Source organism: Pinus tabuliformis, chromosome 4_1, assembly GCF_031772625.1.
Source record: "Pinus tabuliformis cultivar Carrire ecotype Pingquan chromosome 4_1, CPIR1, whole genome shotgun sequence".
NCBI lineage: Eukaryota > Viridiplantae > Streptophyta > Pinopsida > Pinales > Pinaceae > Pinus > Pinus tabuliformis.
Genome location: NC_142303.1, coordinates 273,316,931 through 273,326,007, shown reverse-complemented (window position 1 = coordinate 273,326,007; position 9,077 = coordinate 273,316,931). Strand labels below are relative to the sequence as shown.

The following is a 9,077-nucleotide window of genomic DNA, read 5'->3' as shown; positions in this document are numbered from 1 at the left end:
ATTTCTATGCTACAATGTATTGTTAGTTATTTTGACAAAAAAGGGATAATTGAGTACATGGAATACTTGTAAATAAGATAACTGGGTACATAAGTTTTTTCAATCCTTTGACTAAAATCAACTAGGCTAGAAATCTATTGGAATTGAATTGGTAGAGTCAAATTCAGACAATAATTTTTCTAGGGTTGTATGGGGTTGTTTATCGACGGATAAATCAAATTTGCAAGGCTTACAGCCTGAGAGCACATTCCTTTTTTTTTTTCTAGTTAAGAGCATCACCAACCATCAAGCTAGAATAAGTCTTTAGCCAGTTTCATAGCTCAATCCATCAGTGACCTAGTTATCATTGATATAATGAATACGAAGCTAGATTCCACAATTTTCTCAGGGTTCCTCACTTATGAATAAAATGCACCTTGGAAAATAAGTCCCAAGTTCTAACAATAGACAAGCTACTTGGAAAAACTTCACAATAATTGATAACTTTCCAAGAAAAATTTATACATTTATATGTTCAGGACACCATTATGTCTCAAAACCATATCTTTCCTGCATTGAGGGTCGGAGCAGATATTACTACATATTTTTGTCTTTGGAGAATCCCCTTGGAATATTTCTTAAAACATTTGCATCAAGGTTCCTGTATTGCTTTACAATTTGCTTATGTGATATCTCTACATTTCTATCAACATGATCCTCATACTTGTTGTACAATGCAAAAATTGTTAGGCTAACAAGATGAACAATATAGACAAGCGTAAGGAAGTTGAACCAACCACAAAAAATTAAAAATAGCCAGAAAAAGAAAACCGCCCTTGCAAAAAATTTAATGTCTTTGCCAAGGGAAATATCATGTGCTACTGCTAGAACGCCATTAATTCTCACATGCATGGAACCAACTACCTTATTTACTATTTCTTATGATAATTCCAATTCAGGCAGAGGAGATAGTGGCCTCTAGAGGAGAGATGCAAGATGTCCCCAGATAAACAAAATAACTACCAAAAGTAGAAGAATAGTGGAATAAGTGATAAGAACGTATATCCTAATCTCTCAAACAAATACCATGTAAAAGTAGTAGTGACAAGTACGCTAATACTTAAAACTCTTCTCCTCCATACACTATGACAAAACCCTGTGATTAACATCCCTTTTTGCTTCCTTTTTTGTGTCTAGAGCCCATTTTTGGTGCTATTTGTGTCCATTTATCAAATATGGTGCAAAACTTGATGCAAAATTTGCACCAAGTTTTGCACCAATTCTTACACCAAATTTAGCACCAGGTATTGCAATAAGTTTTGCACCAGGTTTTATTCCAAGTTTTGTGCCATCCATTGTACCAGGTTTTGCATCAAGTTTGGCACCTAATTTTTGTTTCACCTACTTTTGCATCCTCTATTGCATCCACTTTTTGCACCTACACTTGCATCAAATTTTGCACCATATTTTGCATTCCTTTTTAAATCATTTTTTGCATCCATTTTTGCATCATATTTTGCTTCCCATTTGCGCCAAGTTTTGTGTCAAGGTTTTTGTCTATTTTTGCACCTACTTTTACATCTACTTTTGTTGCATCCATTTTTGCATATTGTTTTGCATCCATATTTACATCCTCTTTAGCATCTATTATTATGTCCACTATTGCATCTAATTTTGTGGTGCCATAATTCGTGCCTAGTTTTGCACCTCCCTTTGCACCCACTTTTGCTTCTAATTTTACATCCACGTTTCCATCGTCATTTGTGTCTAGGTTTTCATCGACTTTTACATCTATTTTTGCATCCCTTTTTGTATCCACTTTTGCGTCAGTATTTGCATTAGGTTTTGTGTCTCGTTTGCATCTATTTTGGCATCAAATTCTGTTGCATCGACTTTTGCATCCATTTTTGCATCTTTGTTTGCATCAAATTTTGCTTCTTTTTTACATCTATTATTACATCCACTTTTGTTGTGCCACAATGTGCACCATGTTTTTCACTTGCTATTATACCCATGTGATGAGCTCCAATATTGCAGCAAGAATGCTGCAACTCCTAAGGCTACCAAATTTACTTCATCAACCCGGGGTTCATACAAACTTGGAGGTGACAATGCTATATATAGAGTAGATGCAATAGTCTACTCTTGTCACTTTTCAACTGGGGCGATAGACCACTAGGGTTTTTCAAACCAATATTCTATTGACTAGAAGGAGTCTGACTACCAAATGGAAAAGGGAAAATTACTCTTAATGCAGAAATGGAATGTTGCCTACTCTAGGAAATGAAAGTGTTGAATTGGAAGGTGCTATAAAGTGACATGAAATCATCTAGCTAAGCATCTACACATATTGCTTGCAAAATAGACCTAACCTAACCTTACATATAACATATAGTTATATGGATAAATGGGCATGGAAGTTTATCTAAGAACTACTATGACTGCTGCATGCATGTGTTAACTAGAAATTGTAGAAAAAGCCTTTTTGATTTTCAGTTTTATGAATGCAAACGTTAATTTAACCAATTTGTTCTTTGGAAAGGGAAACATGTATGGGGAAACAGGTCTGGAATGGTGTTGAGGGTATGGAAACCAAGTGGATACCTAACCTAAGCTCAAATGACCATTTCTGCTCAATTTAGGCTTAAAACGGGTTGCTACAGGGTTTCCTGTAGTACTAAATGATGTCCCAATTCTACTACAAGATGCCTTGTTTTTCTACAGGAAACAGGCCGAAAGCTTATATGGAGGTAGGAAAGGTAGAACGAAGAGTGGGAAAGGTGTCTGATGGGGAAATAAGGCACAAAGGAGGTGCACACTACCTAAGGCTCAGTCCAAGGCTTCAAGATGGTTGGACTTGCTCAAGGAAATTGTCCACTTTGCTACAAAACAAGAATTCAGATTAGGTTTGGTGGACTTTGGCATCGTAGGTGGAGAAGACTTGGATGAGGCTGATAAGATGAGGTCTCCATGTAGATCAGAAACTACGGCAACAACATACATACAACTTCATTTATATATGGAAAAGATGAGTTGAATTGAGGAAAATCAGAGTTATTAATAGCTAATGGCTAAGTTTATAAATGGAAGTGCTTCTAAACCATAACAAACTGAAAATACCAAAATGACAATTGTAGGTACTTCTAAGAAATTTGGAAACAATGATCTATGCAACAACAAATCCTAAGTTATGGAGTGATCAAATAATAAATCTGTTTTTGGGTTGTGTGAATGGAACCCTCAAACCATGATCCCATAAGGGATATGAGGCAGAGGCCACTACCACAATATTTTCTGAAGTGTTTATTGTCACTATTGTACCATTGATCTATCTATCCACAAATGGAAGCAAACTAAGTAATCATTCAAATACTTGTAGTTTAAACAAAACCAAAATCACTTCAACAATTAACTATGAATGTAATCTAAGTATACATGTATAGAAAGAGGACCTCTGCTGCTAGGGTTGGGCCCTAACCCAAGAGCTTCAGCCCTCTGAGTCAAGTTAGTGCTCGATCAAGGGAATGCTTTTCATTTTTATCAAAAATACATAAGAGTTATCAGTCACAATGTCTTAGCTCGAAAATTCCTCTTGGCTAAAACAAAAAAAGTCCAATCCTAATGATGCCATAGGTCTTCTTATTTATACAACTGAAGCTACCAACAACTTCCTTAAAATTATGGAGGCTTGGCTCTGAAATCGAGATCAACTTGTCTTCAACTATCACTGGCTTGGCTGCTTTTAACTCTGAGCTGATGAGATCTAGTGGAGGAATCTTTGAGTGATTGAGGAGTTAAGGAGGGAGATCCAATCTCCTAGAATCCCTCTTTCTTGTCTACTTCGAGTTCTTGCACTTAAATTAGCCAAAATTTCTCCAAATCCTGCAATTAATGCACATTAGGCCACATGACATAACATCTCATATTTACCCTTCTCAGTAAGCAAAATATAATAAAATATGTAAATAAATGCGAGAGAAGTTGGTTTAATAAGCTGGAGAGTAGCATTAAGGTCCATATAATTTACCTATTGACAAGCCTCATCATCAACCCCCTACTGAATGTGTTGCTTATCCTCTTAGCAACTTAATCTATGTCCATGTCTTTCATTGCTCTTGTGGCCTCTCTGAAATCCCAGGCTTCTGTTGATGTATTCTCCTCTTGTGGATAAAACCCTGCATGCTTCTCTATTTCCTCCCATTGCTTTCTTTCCTCTTCCTCCTTCTAACATACCCAAGAGCAATGGTGGACTGAGTTTCAATCCAATCCAATTGATTTTGAGTCTCTGCAATGCCTTCTTATATAGTGGGGTCCTTTCTAGTGCATCCCTCATTATTTCAGGGGAATGATACTCCCTGATCCTTAGGCTATATAGTAGGGTTCCCCATCTCCTATGTCATGCTTGCTGGCTTTCATCCCCTAGCAATCTCAAAGTGTCCTCAAAATGAGTGACTTCTTGCTCTTGTGTAGCTGGGTATCTAGGTGCAATCTGGGGATCATTGGTGATGATGTTGGGGGTGCTAATGAAAGCCATGGAATTTGTTTGTTCTGATCTGATGTAAAGGGGCTCTTTTTCTTGTCTTTTCGACACCCTCTTTACTTCCTTAGCCCTGGCATCCTCATGACTCATCCATGATGCCAAGACCATTAGTTGTAAGTCCCCAAGCTTTGGATTGGGGTCCCACACATTCTAATCTATTAAGGTCAAGTTGTGTAAGTAGAATTCAAATATCTTGGCCCTCTCCTCTAGGGTTCTTTGGTCACAGATCTCAATGAACTCCCTATAGTCTTGGAAAGGCATAGTCCCTCATTATGCTAGGGTCTTTATCTCAAATTGTAGCCATTGATCGTTTAGGTACAAGGCATATGATTTTGATGGCATCCTACACTAGAGTTCCTCCATAGAGAGGCTTGCCATGTGGCCAATTGGCTCTCTTTTTCCTGTACCTACCTCCTTAACCATGTGTTTTTAGCCTCTAGTTGAGATTTCATAACTTTTTCCTTGTCTCTTATCTCACTCAACTCTATGCCCATCTCTAGTAGCTTCTCTTCCATATGGCCCACATCCTCTACATTCTTTGAAATAACAATTTGCATCCAGTGATGTGTCCTTGCTCTCTCCTTCTCAAGCTCAAATAAGAGAGGGATGGTAGATTTCCGTGGTATTACTTTGCCTCCCTTAATGAATCTGTAATAGGCATTGAGATTGGGTTGTGGGCTAGGTTCCTGTAGCTCTTGGGATTCTCCCTTTAATGTCTTTGGAGCATCTGTCTCCCCTTGTACTTGTGTTGCTGCTTCCTTTCCTTTCCTTTGTCCTTGTTGTCCTTCCTGCTGCTTTTTCTATGTTTCCTATAGTGTTGATAGGGTTTCTTGTACGACTGTCTGTGTTTCCTGTAGGAGTCTTTTCCCTTTCTAAAATGGGGTCAAAGGTTCTTTGATTTGCTTTGCAGAGGTTGACGTGTTGACAAGCCTCCTAACATAGGTGATTGGTGACTTTGGGGAAGCCTATTTTGATGTGCCCTCTTCACCTTTCCTTTATGGGGAGACTAGTGTTTCTTGTCCTTTTGGTGAGTCTTCAATTATGATAGGAGTCTTGGTAGGTGTTTCTGGTCTCCCCTGTTTTATCCTAGTGCTCCTCCTTATTTTGAAATATAGGGGAGTTTGCCTCTGCCTTTTTCTTCTTGACTTTATGGTTGTGCTTAGGGCAGTCAAGGCAGCAGTTGCCTCCTTTTTAGTGGGTTCATGAGACACTCTTGGAGATTTCTCCCCTTCCTTGGTATGTTTAAGGGCTTGCCTCATCCTTCTATGCTTCTTCCCCACTGTTGTTTTCTCCCTCTATTTTATTGGTCTCTACCTCCTCTTATTCCTCTGGTTATTCCTCTTCTTCTTCTTCAAGTTCCTCCTCTTCTTCTTCCTCCTCACCACTAGAGGTTGGGTCTCTTTCATACTCAATTGCTTCAATTACAACCTCCCTGTCCATGTCCCCAAATGTGGACCATAGAATACAGACTATTAATTAGCTTAGGGCATCTTCTAGTACGAGCTTGATTAGTCCATGATGTGCCAGCTACTGATGTTTTCCTTCCTGTACCTTTATGCTCATGTCTATTATTGATTGCAACAAGAAGTAGGGCACACTAAGTCTTCTGTTAAGGGGTAACTCTTCTCCAAATCTCAGCTCATGGAGGAGTCTAAATTGGTAACCATAGACTATATTGAGCCTTCCCTCACAAGAAATATACTTGAAAATGTGATAGCTTACTTCATCCCAAGGATAGGGAAGGCTTTCCCTTCCAATCTCATTTTTGTCCTCAATTGGCTCCTCATATCTCAAGAAAAAATTTATTCTTAGCATAAGTGCTACTATCTTTATCCTCCTTTCCCCATTATAAGCCTAGATGTTAATTTATGGCATGTTCTATGCTTATAGCAGTTTACTTATCTTTCTTATTATTATCCACAGATTAGAAATCACATGTACATAAAGTAAAGTGCAGATAGAACATTAAATGATCGATAGAAAACAATCCAAGGTAAGAGACACAAGATGTGGTGGCTAGCTAGGGACAAACCCCAATGTGGGGAAACCCTTTGATCAAATCTTCCTTTATCTTCAATAATTCACTAGAGAGAAATAATACATAAATTTGATTTACATCAGCAGCAGCAAACCCTAGATCAACCAAACTAGGGCAAACAATATCTTGCAAACCGACCGTTGGATCGGCTTGATTCCTTCACCAAAAAATGCAGCTTTCAGAGGAGATCCAGATTCACCTACAATGCAATTCTAAGAGGCAGATTGATGGTCAACGTTGGTCAAAATTTGGTTCTACAGTTGCAGCCCTAAATTCTGCACCTTCCTTCCACATGTGTGAGAGAAGAGCCTCTTTCTGCGCAGTAGGAGAAGAGCCTCTTTTCTGCGCAGGAGAGAGAGAGAGATGTGATGAGTTGAGTAAGCCCAAATGAGGAAAATACCTCTTGTATTTATACACAACTGTTGATGATTGAATAGATGCGACTGTTGGGCTTTTGAGCCTAAATGAGTTGCTGGTCGGCTTGATAATTATTCCATAATAAAAATAAATTCATATCTCCATAAATAATTATCAGAATCGGATGATCTTTAGATCAATCCTACACCTCTCGAAGAGGAATCTAATAAAAATATTATCAACCATGAATAATATGACCCAGATGGAGTTTGTCCCTAGTTGCCAATTTTAACACTCCCTCTCAACTAGGGAGAACTCCATCTTCAATCTGTTTGTTGATCGCTACTATTCATCCATCAAATGCACTACCTTGTACAACTTGACCCCTGCTCTGCTCTGCTCTATCCTGCCTGCTCTTCTCTGTTCTGTTCTGCCCTGTTCTAATCTTCTCTGCTCTGCTCTGTTCTTCTCTACTCTGCTTTGTCCGAATTATGAAGAGGAATAAATGATCAAGTATGTATCATATTGACTCAAAGTCAATCTCAGAGTGTGTACCACTGGTCCCAAACCAGTCTCAACCGACCCGAAGTCAGCGTCATAGTGGGTACAACTCCTACCACTGCTCCCAAACCAGTATCATCCTCCACTGACTCAAATTCAGTCTCAGAGTGTGTACCACTAGTCCCAAACCAGTCTCAACCGACCCGAAGTCAACGTCATAGTGGATACGACTCCTACCATTGGTCCCAGACCAGTATCATTGATCCCAGATCAATGAAGGTCATCCTAGCATAAGGAGTATGGTAGATACAACGATGTGTCCATCAGTACTACTATGGTCCCTATCCTCATTTCCCTGCTCATTGATCAGATGAGAGGTACTTCCCATGAGTCCCAGATTGCATGGGTAGGATGCCTTGACAAGAGAACTAATCAATCCTGTCCTCACAGGAGAACTAATCATCCTGCTACACAATTGTCATGGAGAACACATCATCCAGACCTCACAGGAGAACTAATCATCCTGCTACATAATTGTCATGGAGAACACATCATCCAAACCTCACAGGAGAACTAATCATCCTGCTACATAGTCGCCACGGGGTGTTACAGGGAAAGTTTTGATTCTTTTACCCTATGGTCATATGTCGCTCCAAGAAGTACCCCACACCCCCCTGGAGCTCCCAGAGCTCAATACATCATACAAGACCCTCATCAGAGGGTCTTTGAACGACACCAAGTTGTTCTTGGAAATTCAGGAATTTGACCTTCCCTAGGGGCTTTGTCAGGATGTCAGTGACCTGTTCATCTGTACCGATATGTTGGAGCCTTATAGCTCCTCGCTCCACCATATCTCGAATATAGTGGTACCTGATATCGATATGCTTGGAGCGATCATGAAATACGAGATTCTCTGACAAATGAATCCCACTCTAGTTGTCACATAGGATCACGGTGGTATCCAATGTAAATCCAAACAGCTCACTGAAGAGATTTCACAACCAGACTGCCTCACAGGAGGCCATGCTAGCAATAATATATTCTGCTTCAACAGTGCTCAAAGCCACCGACTTCTGCTTCCTGCTCATCCAAGATATCAAAGCAGATCCCAAGGAGAAGCAGCACCCGTAAGTGCTCTTACGGTCCTCCACATTGCCTGCCCAATCAACATCAGTGTATCCAAGTAGTCTCACATCTCCGATAGTGTATCTTAGCCCATATGTGATTGTGCCATGAAGATATCTTAACAAATTCTTGGCACCAATCCAATGTATGTGGTGAGGTTCAACCATATGTTGACTCAACGTGTTGACTGCAAAGCATATATTTGGACGGGAGTTCACTAAGAACATTAATGCTCCAACGAGTTGACGATACTCGGTGGCATTTCGTAAAACAGGTCCAACAACACTACCGCTTAACTTCTTAAAGTCAAGCTCCATCGGGGTAGTTATAGGCTTGTAGTCCACCATACCGAATCTTTCCAATATTTTCACGACATATTTTCCTTGAGATAGGAAAATTTCCCTTGGCTTCTTCCAGACTTCAAGTCCTAGGAAATAGTGCATTAGTCCTAGGTCCTTCATTTCAAATTCAGAAGCCAACTCCCTCCTACATTTGTGAATGAGAGGGTCTGCACCTATTAGGAAGAGGTCGTCAACA

At 39.6% G+C, this 9,077-nt stretch overlaps 1 pseudogene; it reads right to left on the bottom strand.

The window, feature by feature from the left end:
- Window positions 1–576: 576 nt before the first annotated feature.
- On the bottom strand, window positions 577–1,335 carry LOC149175312 (reticulon-like protein B16; annotated as a pseudogene).
- Between the last annotated feature and the right edge of the window lie 7,742 nt (window positions 1,336–9,077).